The sequence below is a fragment of the Schistocerca nitens genome, chromosome 5 (assembly GCF_023898315.1).
Source record: "Schistocerca nitens isolate TAMUIC-IGC-003100 chromosome 5, iqSchNite1.1, whole genome shotgun sequence".
Lineage (NCBI taxonomy): Eukaryota > Metazoa > Arthropoda > Insecta > Orthoptera > Acrididae > Schistocerca > Schistocerca nitens.
Window position 1 is genome coordinate 767,414,862 of NC_064618.1, and position 16,109 is coordinate 767,430,970.

At 43.5% G+C, this 16,109-nt stretch overlaps 1 non-coding gene across 1 annotated transcript; it reads left to right on the forward strand.

Annotated features, from left to right (window-relative positions):
- The first annotated feature begins 15,401 nt into the window (after nt 1–15,401).
- On the forward strand, nt 15,402–15,475 carry Trnat-ugu (transfer RNA threonine (anticodon UGU)). Its single transcript has one exon. It is a non-coding gene; the product is annotated as a tRNA-Thr (tRNA).
- The last annotated feature ends 634 nt before the right edge of the window (nt 15,476–16,109 follow it).

The window sequence follows — 16,109 nt, forward strand, 5'->3', positions numbered from 1 at the left end:
TTTGTGAATGATCAAGTAATCGTAGATATTTCAGGAGGATTGCAACAGTCTATAAATTAAACGATGTTGCTGGAGTTAAGAAAATACCTATTGAGAATATCAATACGCCTTCAACTGTGGAAACCCAAACAGAACAATAATGTTATTGACCAAAAACTCATGGAGAGGTTCAGTATGACGAAAGCTGCGGCAAAAACAAACTAAGAATGGAAAGTGAGAAGGTATGTCTCTGTAAGATTAACTGGGAACTTTAAAAAGGCAGATACAGACTTGCACTTGCGTCCCGTTGAGACTAGAGCTTTAAAAGGGCCGTAGGCTCAACAGACTATCGTAAATAAGTGTAGACTGGGTAGTTTTCCTAGTAGTTTTGATCATGTGTTACTTGTATGTTACGTGCGTTACTTACCTATCAGGCGCTACCTCCTTTCGAATGCTTTGTTTGCGTATGTAGTCAGTCTCTTATTAGGTTCCCCTAGAAAGTGGCAGCGGTGAACCGTCTGGAAACTGAGTGTGCATATAACGGACCAGGTAACTTATGGAATATACACTCCTGGAAATGGAAAAAAGAACACAGTGACACCGGTGTGTCAGACCCGCCATACTTGCTCCGGACACTGCGAGAGGGCTGTACAAGCAATGATCACACGCACGGCACAGCGGACACACCAGGAACCGCGGTGTTGGCCGCCGAATGGCGCTAGCTGCGCAGCATTTGTGCACCGCCGCCGTCAGTGTCAGCCAGTTTGCCGTGGCATACGGAGCTCCATCGCAGTCTTTAACACTGGTAGCATGCCGCGACAGCGTGGACGTGAACCGTATGTGCAGTTGACGGACTTTGAGCGAGGGCGTATAGTGGGCATGCGGGAGGCCGGGTGGACGTACCACCGAATTGCTCAACACGTGGGGCGTGAGGTCTCCACAGTACATCGATGTTGTCGCCAGTGGTCGGCGGAAGGTGCACGTGCCCGTCGACCTGGGACCGGACCGCAGCGACGCACGGATGCACGCCAAGACCGTAGGATCCTACGCAGTGCCGTAGGGGACCGCACCGCCACTTCCCAGCAAATTAGGGACACTGTTGCTTCTGGGGTATCGGCGAGGACCATTCGCAACCGTCTCCATGAAGCTGGGCTACGGTCCCGCACACCGTTAGGCCGTCTTCCGCTCACGCCCCAACATCGTGCAGCCCGCCTCCAGTGGTGTCGCGACAGGCGTGAATGGAGGGACGAATGGAGACGTGTCGTCTTCAGCGATGAGAGTCGCTTCTGCCTTGGTGCCAATGATGGTCGTATGCGTGTTTGGCGCCGTGCAGGTGAGCGCCACAATCAGGACTGCATACGACCGAGGCACACAGGGCCAACACCCGCCATCATGGTGTGGGGAGCCATCTCCTACACTGGCCGTACACCACTGGTGATCGTCGAGGGGACACTGAATAGTGCACGGTACATCCAAACCGTCATCGAACCCATCGTTCTACCATTCCTAGACCGGCAAGGGAACTTGCTGTTCCAACAGGACAATGCACGTCCGCATGTATCCCGTGCCACCCAACGTGCTCTAGAAGGTGTAAGTCAACTACCCTGGCCAGCAAGATCTCCGGATCTGTCCCCCATTGAGCATGTTTGGGACTGGATGAAGCGTCGTCTCACGCGGTCTGCACGTCCAGCACGAACGCTGGTCCAACTGAGGCGCCAGGTGGAAATGGCATGGCAAGCCGTTCCACAGGACTACATCCAGCATCTCTACGATCGTCTCCATGGGAGAATAGCAGCCTGCATTGCTGCGAAAGGTGGATATACACTGTACTAGTGCCGACATTGTGCATGCTCTGTTGCCTGTGTCTATGTGCCTGTGGTTCTGTCAGTGTGATCATGTGATGTATCTGACCCCAGGAATGTGTCAATAAAGTTTCCCCTTCCTGGGACAATGAATTCACGGTGTTCTTATTTCAATTTCCAGGAGTGTATTTGTCCTACATAGTTATCGTCCTGTCTGTTGCCTAATAATGAACCGTATATAGAAAAATTGAAATTTTCAATTTTGATTAATTATAAAATGCAGATTATAATTTTAAGGATATAAAATATTCCTTGGACTAACACTGAACGGGATGAGCTTCTAAGTATATGCGAAACAAAGGAAAGAGGTCGGGTACAAGTTGCTCTTGTAACGTTCTTTAAAAAAGAAAACTTTATGATTACGTTGCATGAATGTCTACATAGCAAATAAGTATGTTGTAAGTGCAAGTGGTGTGCTTGCTCTTTGTTATTGTTATTAAAAACTTTATACGAACAGTTTGGGGAATGCAACTCCCAATACCAATAAAGAAATACAGTCACTGCAAAATACATTCAGCCCCTTAGGCACTGAATCCTCTGGCCCTGTTAAAAAATGATAACTCTGGTTCCAGTGCACGTAGCAAATAAATTATTTTGTCTTACCTGTAAAACAGCAACAGCGGAACGCGATATATTCTGGTCTCTCGTAAAAAATATGAATACTGGCTACAGGCTCAGTAGTGTGCAATGCTGACCATAATGCTTGAAATGCATGTGAAACTCCTTTGGCTGATAAACGAAAATATTTAGGAAACTTCAACTTCTTTGAAAAAATATATGACCCGGACAAGGAGCCGGTACTGATTGTGGTGAATTGCTAAAACTGACTTTTTGTAGTAAAATTGTATTACAATTTAAGTTTGTCTTTTCAAAACTTTTGACAACTGAATTTGGTAAGAAAAATACATCATATTTACTAACTGATTCACGAACAATAAGATTTATACAGAAGTATTACCTAAGCTCACTAAACCAGCATAAATGCAAATCAGTAGATTATAGATAACTCTCTTAACAAATCTTACAAGGGAACCTCCCCATCGCACCCCCCTCAGATTTGGTTATAAGTTGGCACAGTGGATAGGCCTTGAAAAACTAAACACAGATCAATCGAGAAAACAGGAAGAAGTTGTGTGGAACTATGAAAAAAATAAGCAAAATATACATACTGAGTAGTCCATGGCAAGATAGGCAACATCAACGATAGTATGAGCTCAGGAGCGCCGTGGTTAGCGTGAGCAGCTGCGGAGCGAGAGGTCCTTGGTTCAAATCTTCCCTCGAGAGAAAAGTTTAATTTTTTATTTTCAGACAATTATTATCTGACAAACTCTTATGTTTTCATCACTTTTTGGGAGTGATTATCACATACACAAGAAAACCTAAATCAGGCAAGGTAGAAGAATCTTTTTACCCATTTGCCAAGTGTGCAAGCTAGGTGGGTCGACAACATATTCCTGTCATGTGATACACATGCCGTCACCAGTGTCGTATAGAATATATCAGACGTGTTTTCCTGTGGAGGAATCGGTTGACCTATGACCTTGGGATCAAATGTTTTCGGTTCCCATTCGAGAGGCACGTCCTTTCGTCTACTAATCGCACGGTTTTGCGGTGCGGTCGCAAAACACAGACACTAAACTTATTACAGTGAACAGAGACGTCAATGAGCGAACGGACAGATCATAACTTCGCGAAAATAAAAAAATTAAAATTTTTACTCGAGGGAATACTTGAACCAAAGACCCCTCGTTCCTCATGTGCTCACTCTAACCACGGGACCACGGCGCTGCTCTGCTCACACTGTCCTCTATTTTGCCTATCTTCCCATGGACTACTCAGTTTGTATATTTTACATATTTTTTTTCATAGTTCCACACGACTTGTTCCTGTTTTCTCGATTGATCTGTGTTCAGTTTTTCAAGGCCTATCCACTGTGCCAACTTATAACTAAATCTGAGGGGGGTGCGATGGGGAGGTTCCCTTGTTAAAAACATTACAAAAGTGAAATATCTGATTAGCCTTTTTATCAAATAAGTTTACGTAGGTTCTGGGGTTACTCAAAAATTACAAATTATCAGCCAACTCATCTACACTAACTCTCTGGCTAAAACAAAAATCATAATTATTTAACATCTTTACCTTGTAATTCTTCAGGCTTTACCGGCGATCTAATGACATCTTGGGTTGTCGGTTGCTCCGCCGGATATCAGCGTCGTACTTGCACGATATTTCTGTAGTGTAACTCGTTACTGAGGTCTCAGGTCGCACTTGATGATGGTAACGAGTTACGCTACCGAAATATCGTGCAAATACGACGCTGATATCCGGCAGAACACCCGACAACCCAAGATGTCACCTTTACCTTGCTTGCATGAAGACTTGTGCTTCCAAGTTCAACAATATTGACATACCTAAATTAATCTAACACTTGGTGGCTTCGCACACCACACCACAAAAACTGCCTACTCCATAGGTCACAAACAGCTACCTACAACTGTGCGCCCAGCGCTCTCTTACTGCAACACTACAATCTCAGACGAGAAACAGCATCTTTGGCTCTACGGTCGTGCACAGTCAGCGATCCGCTTTATAAAGTCTATCAGAGACATTATAATATCATAGTTTCAGTTTAGTTTACATTGATATTCATATCATATTCGGGTGCCACATACAAGTGGGTCCCAGTAGACGCCTTTCACTCTCTCACACATGTTTCCTTCTCTGCCAGTGCTATCAATACTAGCTGTAATCTTACCATTTACTACGTCGCTTATTTACTGCACCAAAACTACTGAACCGTAGGTTTGGCAGAGAATAGCTGTAATTGTGGCATAGGCACGACGTGCGGCTGTGTCGGCGTGTGTTTTGACAACCAGGATGGCGGGGTCGCCCGAGCTCGGCAGAGATCTGTGAGCCCCACGAGTCTGGCGTCGTCGTTAATAGATGGCACCACCGTTGGAGCCTCGGAGATTGGCGGACACACTGAGTATGGCAACCACTACAACTACAGGACAGCGGCCAGTCATGCTCCGGCGGCGTGGCCGGAAAACCCTGACGTCCAGTCGTTTGCCAGAAAACATGGAGAAGGTAATGGCTGTGGCTGAGTGTTTATGTTTAAACATTGTTAAGACTAACTCAAATAAAAACTGAACATGGCCCAGTTACAGAGAAGCCTATTACATGGTTGAAAACACAAAAATGAGACGAGTGTTTAGGCAAAAACGCTCCCTCGTGCCGAAAAGTTGTTTTTATGTTATTTCACGTTAAACGATTTGTGAATAAAATTTGAAAATTGATATCTCGGCAACGCTTTAAGCGATATTCATAAAAAAAGTATCTACGCATAGGTCTCATCGAGCACTATCAGAAGATTATAGTATTTTTTCTAAACGTTACCTTTTTTAAATTACAGGCTGCAATGTGCATTGCATATGTAAAAACATGAATTTTCACCTGAATATTCATTGAAACATTGAAAGGAGCAGCAGCATTATTAGGCAAACTTAGCTGAGGATGTATAACGTACTTACTTTTAATTTCTGATTTTTATTAGCACCAGGACAGCATAATGTAGTATTTATCTTGACAACATTTTTATTTTTGAACAAAGTATGTAATGCAGAGAAAAGCCAAGAACAGCACTATAAACCTGAGGAAATTTACAGGAAAACTGCTGTATAATACATATATATACACTCCTGGAAATTGAAATAAGAACACCGTGAATTCATTGTCCCAGGAAGGGGAAACTTTATTGACACATTCCCGGAGTCAGATACATCACATGATCACACTGACAGAACCACAGGCACATAGACACAGGCAACAGAGCATGCACAATGTCGGCACTAGTACAGTGTATATCCACCTTTCGCAGCAATGCAGGCTGCTATTCTCCCATGGAGACGATCGTAGAGATGCTGGATGTAGTCCTGTGGAACGGCTTGCCATGCCATTTCCACCTGGCGCCTCAGTTGGACCAGCGTTCGTGCTGGACGTGCAGACCGCGTGAGACGACGCTTCATCCAGTCCCAAACATGCTCAATGGGGGACAGATCCGGAGATCCTGCTGGCCAGGGTAGTTGACTTACACCTTCTAGAGCACGTTGGGTGGCACGGGATACATGCGGACGTGCATTGTCCTGTTGGAACAGCAAGTTCCCTTGCCGGTCTAGGAATGGTAGAACGATGGGTTCGATGACGGTTTGGATGTACCGTGCACTATTCAGTGTCCCCTCGACGATCACCAGTGGTGTACGGCCAGTGTAGGAGATGGCTCCCCACACCATGATGCCGGGTGTTGGCCCTGTGTGCCTCGGTCGTATGCAGTCCTGATTGTGGCGCTCACCTGCACGGCGCCAAACACGCATACGACCATCATTGGCACCAAGGCAGAAGCGACTCTCATCGCTGAAGACGACACGTCTCCATTCGTCCCTCCATTCACGCCTGTCGCGACACCACTGGAGGCGGGCTGCACGATGTTGGGGCGTGAGCGGAAGACGGCCTAACGGTGTGCGGGACCGTAGCCCAGCTTCATGGAGACGGTTGCGAATGGTCCTCGCCGATAGCCCAGGAGCAACAGTGTCCCTAATTTGCTGGGAAGTGGCGGTGCGGTCCCCTACGGCACTGCGTAGGATCCTACGGTCTTGGCGTGCATCCGTGCGTCGCTGCGGTCCGGTCCCAGGTCGACGGGCACGTGCACCTTCCGCCGACCACTGGCGACAACATTGATGTACTGTGGAGACCTCACGCCCCACGTGTTGAGCAATTCGGCGGTACGTCCACCCGGCCTCCCGCATGCCCACTATACGCCCTCGCTCAAAGTCCGTCAACTGCACATACGGTTCACGTCCACGCTGTCGCGGCATGCTACCAGTGTTAAAGACTGCGATGGAGCTCCGTATGCCACGGCAAACTGGCTGACACTGACGGCGGCGGTGCACAAATGCTGCGCAGCTAGCGCCATTCGACGGCCAACACCGCGGTTCCTGGTGTGTCCGCTGTGCCGTGCGTGTGATCATTGCTTGTACAGCCCTCTTGCAGTGTCCGGAGCAAGTATGGTGGGTCTGACACACCGGTGTCAATGTGTTCTTTTTTCCATTTCCAGGAGTGTATATAACATTAAATTTATAGTTTTTTATGAATTGTATGAATTCATGGTGCCTGTTCTTTCGGTCGTCCCCGGTTCGAATCACTGTTCAGCACACACTTTCACTCGTCACTGCTGATTCCATATAAAGTCCCGATGCAGCTGGTATCATCAGTTCTTTTGCTTTCCTTTACTTTCTCCCTCCGCCGTCTTTTATTTACATTATAGTTTTTGTGCTGTAGAAGACGGAAGTGTATGCACTTGAATCACATCAAATCAAGGGCTTAAATAGTGGTAGCTATCATGTGCGGGACACACTTTAGTCGGATTCCGAGTCCGTCTACATCAACATCAATGCTCCACAAGCCACCTGACGATGGCAGAGAGTACTTCTGGTACCAATAACTGTTCCCCACTTCCCTGTTCCGTTGGTGAATGGTGCATGGAGAGAACGGTTGTTGGTAAGACTCTGTATTAGTTCCAATTTCTAATTTTTTCTCGTTGTGCTCATTTCAAGAGATGTATGTGGGAGAAAGTAATATGTATCTGACTCTTTCCGGCAAGAACTCTCTCGAAATTTCAATAGCAAACACCTCCGTGATCCACTACGCGTCTTTTGTAGCGTCTGCCGCTGAAGTTGAGCATCTAACTCTGTCATGCATACTAAACGATCCCGTTGTAACACTCCCCTTACTAATCGGCCTATCCTGCTTGCGATGTAAAATATGACTGTGGATCGCATGAATGCCTGATGGATTTTGAATAATTGGATGAGGCTATCTTTCCCGAAGAAGTAATGCCGATAAGTAGGAGGAAAGTGTGCAACTGACCCTTCTGATGGAAAAGTCTACTAAAATTAAAAGCAGTTAAACCGAACAAGGCTTTAATTTGGAAAGTTATGTTTGGCATTAAATTTTGAAAAAGGGAATCGAGTAATGATTTGAAAATATGTAATTAAAATGTATATTAGTACTGAACTTCCTTGTGTGAACAATGACTTTCAATGACCTCAACATAACGTCATAAAACAAATTTAGAAAAAAGCAAGCACATTTTACTTTGCAGTTACTTATTTTGCAAATTGGATTTCATATTATTGTATGAACAACTGAGCCTGTTTTGCTGACTTGAACAGAATTAAACACTAGAATACGTACCAAACCAAACAGCCATGTGCTCCAAGCTATATGTAAAATAAATAAAACTTCCGCACTCTCAATTTGTGCATTTCTTTAGATTTGGATTTTTTCCGATGATTGATTCTCAAACTCAGCCGTTAATACTTTCTACCAATGAGCAGTCTTACTTGAGTGCTGTGCATACGACGACACTCGGAGCCGACGACGAATCTGTGTTGCTGGAACTGCTGCTGTTGTTGAAGACGGTAGCATCTTGTGGAGCCACAGCTAATTACGCGAATGGGAAATCGTAATTAATACAGCCTCTTCTGCCAGTCCACTGTCCGTACTCTTGCTACTAGACATCTGCGCGGCGTGCGTACATGATGCCCCCGAAAATGGTACTCTTTACTGCGAGAGCGTTAACACCACACTTCCACACACTACAAGCGCTGGAACCCGTCTCTATCTCTCTCCTCCGTAGCAGGTGCCATGCATCCTGCATTTTCGGTGTTACACCGTGACAGAACGAGATGCTCTTCGTTGGATCTTCTCAACCTTTTCTAATATTCATACCTAGTATGGGGCCTAGCTCTTCAACAATACTCAAGATACGGTCAAATAAGCGCCTTGTCAGTAACTTCTTTAGTGGACGAATTACGTTACCTTAAGATTCTTCCTAAGAATCTGGCATCTGATTCCCTTGTATTTGTTTCATGTGGTCTTTCCACTTGAGGTGACAGTGGCTAGTTACTCACAGATGTTTTACAGTATACAATATTTCCAGCAATTTGTCCTCAATAGTGTAGTTCTACAGTAGTCCATTTCTTTTCCTATATACGAGGGGCGTTTGAAAAGTCTGTGCAGAAATTAAAACTACTTACGTGTTTGGGATAAACCTTTTTGATTTTTCGACATAGTCTCCTTTTAGACTTATGCACTTCGTCCAACGCTGTTCTAATTTGTTCATCCCTTCTGAATAATAGGAATTGTCCAAGTCTGCAAAACAGCTATTAGTTGCTGCAAACACCTCCTCTTTTGAATAAAATCTTTGTCCCGCCAGCCATTTCTTGAAATTGGAGAGCAAATAGTAGTTCAAGGGAGCCAAGTCTGGAGAAAAGGGGGGATGTGAAACGAGTTGGAATCCTATTTCCAATAAGTTTGCGACCAAAATTGCTGAGGTGTGTACTGGTGCATTGTCGTGATGGAAAAGGACTTTTTTCGGTCCAACTGTCGGCGTTTTTCTTGCAGCTCGGTTTTCAAACGGTCAAACAACGATGAATAATATGCACCTGTAATAGTTTTATCCTTTTCCAGATAGTCGATGAGGATTATCCTTTGCGAATCCCAAAAGACAGTCGCCATAACCTTTCCGGCAGAAGGAGTGGTCTTTACCTGTTTTGGTGCAGGTTCTCCCTTGGTAACCCATTATTTAGATTGTTGTTTGGTCTCAGGAGTACAGTAATGTATCCATGTTTCATCCACAGTGACGAAACGATGCTTAAAGTCCTGCATATTCTTCCTGAACAGCTGCAAACCATCCTTACAACACTTCACACGATTCCGTTTTTGGTCAAGCGTGAGCAATCGCGGAACCCATCTTGCGAATAGTTTTCTCATGTTCAAATGTTTATGCAAAATATTATGTACCCATTCATTCGAGATGACCCTAGCACTAGCAATCTCACGCACCTTATCTCTTCTGTCATCCATCACCATATCATGGATTTTATCAATGACTTCTGGCGTTGTAACCTCCACAGGGCCTTCAGAACGTTCAGCATTACTTGTGCCAATATGGCCACTCTGAAAATTATGAAACCACTTATAAACTGTTCTAATCGAAGGTGCAGAGTCACCAGAATTTATCAAGCTTCTCTTTAGTCTCCTGAGGCGTTTTGCTTTTCATAAAGTGATGTTTAATCACCATACGAAATTCTTTTTCGTCCATTTTTTGACAGTCACTCGACTTCCTTGATTCACACGAATGCCAAACACAAAGAAATAGACCAATATGGCTGAAACTTCGTGTGCGTTCTTTCCAAAGATGCTACTAACTAAACATGACCTCGATACGCGCCGGTGGTGCCATCTCTCGGACTTTGCACGGACTTTTCAAACGCCCCTCATATGAGCAATATGTTACATTTATTTACGTTTATGGCCAACTGCCAGTCACTACAGCATCCATCAGTTTTCTATAGATTCTTCTACAAATCGTTACTGTCTTTGCTGTCTTCATATAGACAACTGCCTCATCTGCAAATAGCTTTAAAAGGCTTCCGAAGTGTTCTATCAGATCATTTATATTTACTGTAAACAATGACGGTCCTATCATACTTCCTAGGGGTAACGTTTACATTCGTCGATTTGTTTCGTTAAGAGCGACGTGCTGAGTTCTATCAGCGAGGAATTCTTGAATCCAGTCTTACAAATTCTTTCGAATAATCTTTGTAGAATCTTATACTTATCACATCTGAGCCTGATGACTTCTACTAAAAATCAGTAGTAGCTGTTTTTATTACGGATCAGTCCTCAAAATCGACAAAGTTCGTACGATGATGATTGAGGGGAGGTATCATATTACGATTTTCCACGGTGCAACAGTATCGAAAACCGAATTCAGTATTTCGGCCTTCCTTCTGTCATTTTCGTTTCGGTGCCAAAATGGTCAATTAGTGGCTCAATAGAAGGTTTCCAAACGCTTACCACGATGCGACAATACGGGAAACCGAATTTCTTTCGGCCTTCTCTCTGTCGTTTTCGTTTCGGTGCCACCATGGTCAGTTACTGGCTGAACAGAGGATTTCAAAACGCTTACCGGTTTTACGTGAGTCTAAAACCACTTGAATTTTTTTTGAAATTTCAGTTGACAAAGTTTTGCTTTCAAATTCATTGAATTCTTCTCTCATTGATCATATGACGTTCATTTTCGCTTCCTTCAGCTTTTGTTTCTCAGCTAGATTTTGACTTTTCATGGAAGCTAAGATGAAATTCACTTTGTTTACGTAGCGGTTTTCTAACATGGCTATTAAACCACTGCGGGTATTTCTCACCCCTTTAGACCATGCTCAGAACGAACGTGTCTAAATCATATTGAAGTTGACTACACAGATACTCTGCAATTTGGAACCTGCCACTTTTGTTAAGCAAATATATTCTCCTACCTTTGTTAACATTCGTTGTCGTACCCATAGTCACAGATGCTACCACAACCTTATGATCACTTGTACCCCACTCTACGTTAACTAATTCAAGAAGTTCAAGTCTGTTTGCTGCTAGGAGGTCTAAGAAGTACTCTTCAGAAGTTGGTTTTCAAACAAGCATTCAGAATAATGTCACACGAGTGTCTGTCTGTGGCACTTTTGACAGCATGACTCTCCAGATCTATATCCAGTAAGCTGAATTCAGTCCCTATTACAGTAGCATGATCAGAAACGTTCTCAAGATATTCTGCAAGTATTCTCTGAAGCGATCTACTACTACAGCTCCTAACGTAGGTGGTCTATAAAACTATCTGTTAACCATTTCGTGCTACCTTTGATGCTTAACTTCACTCAGATTAATGCAAATTCGGAATACCTGATAACTTCATATTATCGAATTGTTTACTGCAATGAGTACGCCGCCACCATTGTCGGATTAGAGATCTGGGAGAAACGTTACGTGTGAACGGCAATACACCGCCTCTCCATTGTGTCGAATTCTTTCAAACGAGGGAAATATTCCAGCCTGAACGGATGAAACAGAGCACAAATACGTTTGCAGTACGAAACTCCGTCTGTTCCACCATCCATCTGCATATTTATCTGTAAAACTCCATAACTATATACAAACTGTGTTTGAAGGATAACGAATCTAAAGACTAGGGAAGCACAAGTCGATGTTGAATCACTAGCATGTAATAGACAGTTAGTGCCAGCAGATCAACAAAAGACATAAATGAGGTATTATCTGACAGAATGCTACCCGACATTTTCTGTAAACAATATAATATTTTAACAGATGCAATACATAACTTTTCATATTTTCCATAATAATAGACGCTGTGTTGAGGAACATTTGCTGTACACAATATAATGTATTAAGGAGGAAAACCACATTAGGAGGCTGTTTGAGACTGGTTTTTGGGGATTTTTTGGGTGGGGAGATTTAATTAGAATTTAATCAGACTGTGACGTCATTTCATTCATATTTCGAAAAGTTTTTGATAATTTTTTTGAATGATTTCAGCCAAAAATAACAAAGTTACGCTGTGATGTCTACCGAAGGTTGTGAGCATAGTTCTCCAATTGCGTGCAGTGTAGCCACTCAGATTTTCATCTGAAATCAAAAAGGTTTTGATTTTACATTAATAACTTGTTTTCTAAGAATATGAACCTCAGTGCAGGTGAAAATAATGAAAATTAAAAATTTAACGGCGTTGGAACAATTTACTTCGATTTTCACGATTTTTTTCTCTGATGATGCAAATAGAAATACCCTTAAATTATGGTATCATCTCACAAGCTGGTTCATATAATTCGTAATTTTATAAAGAATCGTACTATCAATATTCATAATGATCGGATCTGAACTTTTTGAGTTAGACTGCACGCGAATGTGAAAAAAGCTGACAGCCGTTGTGGCCGAGCGGTTCTAGGCGCTTCAGTTCGGAACCGCGCTGCTGCTGCGGTCGCAGGTTCGAATCCTACCTCGGGCATGGATGTGTGTGATGTGCTTAGGTTAGTTAGGTTTAAGTATTTCTAAGTCTAGGGGACTGATGACCTCAGATGTTAAGTCCCATAGTGCTTAGAGCCATTTAAACCGTTTTTTTTAAAAGTTATTTCGAGATAAACGCGTCCAACAAATAAATTCTCGGAAACTGGAAGTTCAAGGAAGTTAACAATAATGTAAAATGCTTATCGATTAATCTGCAATTCCAGCACCCTTCTTCCCCATGGGCTTCGTTTGCGCTTGCAGCAGTGCTTTCCGAGCTTTCCGACCTTCCTTCGATTCCAATAGACTACGTCGATTCTGTCGGCTCACGCGCTGGTTATCCATTTGTTCGGCGTAATTGAAACTTCGCTTGCCTACTGCCATTCCTGCCTCGTTCATGACCATCAGAAGGGATTAATTTCCTTCACTGAGTAAGCGCGCTGCGAAATACGATGCCAATTCAACGACTTTTTGTCGTGTGTGCAAGTGTTTAGGAGCTAATCGCCAAATAGTGGAATTAAAACTTTCATTCGCACTGTGAGGTTGAACTGGTCAAGCCTACCTGAGGTAGTGCTCTGCCTATCTGCGCTCGAGACTGTACCCGATGTGCACTCGGTTTTATGTTCATAAAATCTAAACGTATGCGAATTTCAATTTGAAATTTTGACAACGTATTCTTGGATAGTTATGCTAACGATTTATCCAATAAAAAATCGGATTTTTTGAACCTCCTAATGTGGTTTCCCCACTTAACAGATGCTGTATTTTCCAAACTAATGGATACTGTGTTGTGGAACGTCCTTCCTTTATTCGTCAAGGACGTGTAAATGAGTAGTTCCGATGAAGTAATTAAAATACATCGGAATGGAACGGTGTGCAACATGAGGACATGCTACACTGTCTTCGGTGTATCCACGCTGAAATAATCCAATATCAAATCCACAGCGACCACACTATCAAATGCTGTGACACGAACATCATCCGGACCTCTGCCACGCATATGTTAACATAGGTCTACTCCTCGGTACAGAAAGGTGGTTGTACATAACAGAGAGAAGGCAGTTGATGGAATATCGAACATGTAATGTGATCTGTGTTTTCTCAGTTTGCAAGCCTACAAAGTCAACAAGACCTCTGCAATAGAGTTTGTACTGTCTAGAGAAATATACATCCAGAGGTTGTCAGTATTTGGTTGCCTTTGGTGGTAGTATTTGCAACGTAATATTCTTGTCGAGAAAATATTCTTCTATCGGAATGTGGTCTTTGTACCCTGACCATGAATCATAAAGTAATAGACCATTCTTACCAACGAGTTCACAGAGGACCAAATTGAAAAAGGTTTGCATGTGCTCTTTGGTCATTTTTCCACTTTTACTCGCTTCAGTATGGATGTTCCGTGGACTCATTACGGCTAGTTTTTTTGCAAGCTGCGGACGACACGTCCCCCGCGTTTCCCGCAAGCAAATGTTAAGGCTTGTTCGTTAATCTACCACCCATCAACACAGACTCACCTGTAGAGTAACTACGTGTGCCACTATGAACAGCTTGCACCACACCAGCTGTTGATTTTTCAGCTCTGTGTGACAGTGTTGAAGAAGACGATAGTTCACCAAAAAAAATTGGCTCTGATAACTATTCCACACATGTCCGTCAACAATGCTTTTGTCTTTAATGAATATGTTTACATCTGCCACAAATGTTTCTGCTCTCTTCCTAATAATATAGTTTTCTTTAGTCTCTTTGCACGCCTTGACCATAGTGATGTGTCTAGACAAAATGTTACATTCGTCTTTGAAGCCACTGACGAAACGCAAAGAAGCTTTAAAATTGTCCAGAGTAACTGTCATAGGAGTTTCCAGAGCCCACGTTTGAATGTGCCAATAGTGAACTACTGATCCATAGTCTCTGTTTTGGTCGAATTGTGCTCTGACAGCATTAAGGTTTGATGTTTTGTTTCTCTTGAAATGGTCTGGATCTTGCCTTTTGCACGTCACATAATCCAAAATTAACTTGCAGCTGAATTTCGAAAGGATGCAGTTATAACGGTTCATAAGCTTCGGATTAAGTTTGCTTAAATGTTGTTCAAGGTTCAGTTACCATTAAACTGCAGCACAATGGTTCGCGAATTTTTTAGGGGTGTAGGTGTGTATTCACTTTGATATGCATCGTACTGTGTGTCGCCAGACTCATAGTCACTATTCCCATCCAATGTGTCAGATGTATTTCTGTTAAATCCATCAGTATTTTTGCATTATGATGTCACATAGCATTCCTGTATACGGCACCTCCTTCACTCCAGTCACATTGTCCTGAGTGTAAGTTCGACGTCCATTCGCGTGCAGCAGTTTCACAATGTTCACGGGATTAACTGCCTTTAGCCTACTCATTTTGACGTCAATACGTCCATATATGACCGAAAGAACAGATATCATCTTCATATAGTTAAGGCTAACCGGCCACTGACCTCCTTCTTCTGTGCGGTTGCACACGCATTGCCCGGACTCTTACGGGACTCGGCAAGATTGTCTGCCGCGAGTAATGAGTGTAATGGGCAGGGGCACTACGAATGTAGTGTGCGGACACTATGTCGGGAATGTGGGTCTCACGGGAAGCGTGCAAGGGATAAATCCCTGCAGTCGCACTATCCTCTGTGCCCTCGGTGGCTCAGGTGGATAGAGCGTCTGCCTTGTAAGCAGGAGCCCTGGGTTCGAGTCCCGGTCGGGGCACACATTTTCAACTGTTGATGTATATCAACGCCTGTCGACAGCTTAAGGTATTGGTTCAATTATCATTTCAATACGTACACTTCCATACCGCACACTGCAACAGTCACGCTTGTACTGTCTGTACACCTACGGCGCAGTGGGGCTAGTATGCTGACGTTCAGATTGCGCTAACGGCCGCACAGGCAGTTGTATAGATGAATGACGTTGATAACTATTCTAACAGGTACAACATTATATTTTAAACACATTTCCAGTCCGTTTCAACTGTTCGAAATGGGGTAAGTGTAGAGTTGGGGACTTGTAATATTCATCTACACGCTGAAACATCTTCAACTTGTGAACTTCGAATATTTTACGTTGGATGAATTAGCGGCACTCTAAAACTTTACTGCATTTATTTGCAAGTGATCTGCACTCGGGAATTTGGAAGTTCGTATTTGTGGAACTGAAACTTGCACTAAACAAACTTTAATTTATTCTTCTAATAATTTTTGGGTGTGCAACGGGATCCCGTCGGCATACTGCTACGATATCTCGGCCCAGAGACGTCCGGCCATCTCCGGGTGAGTAGGCAACTACTGAAGAAATCAGGTGCAACAACGGTATTTATTCCGCATATCGCGCATGCGAAATG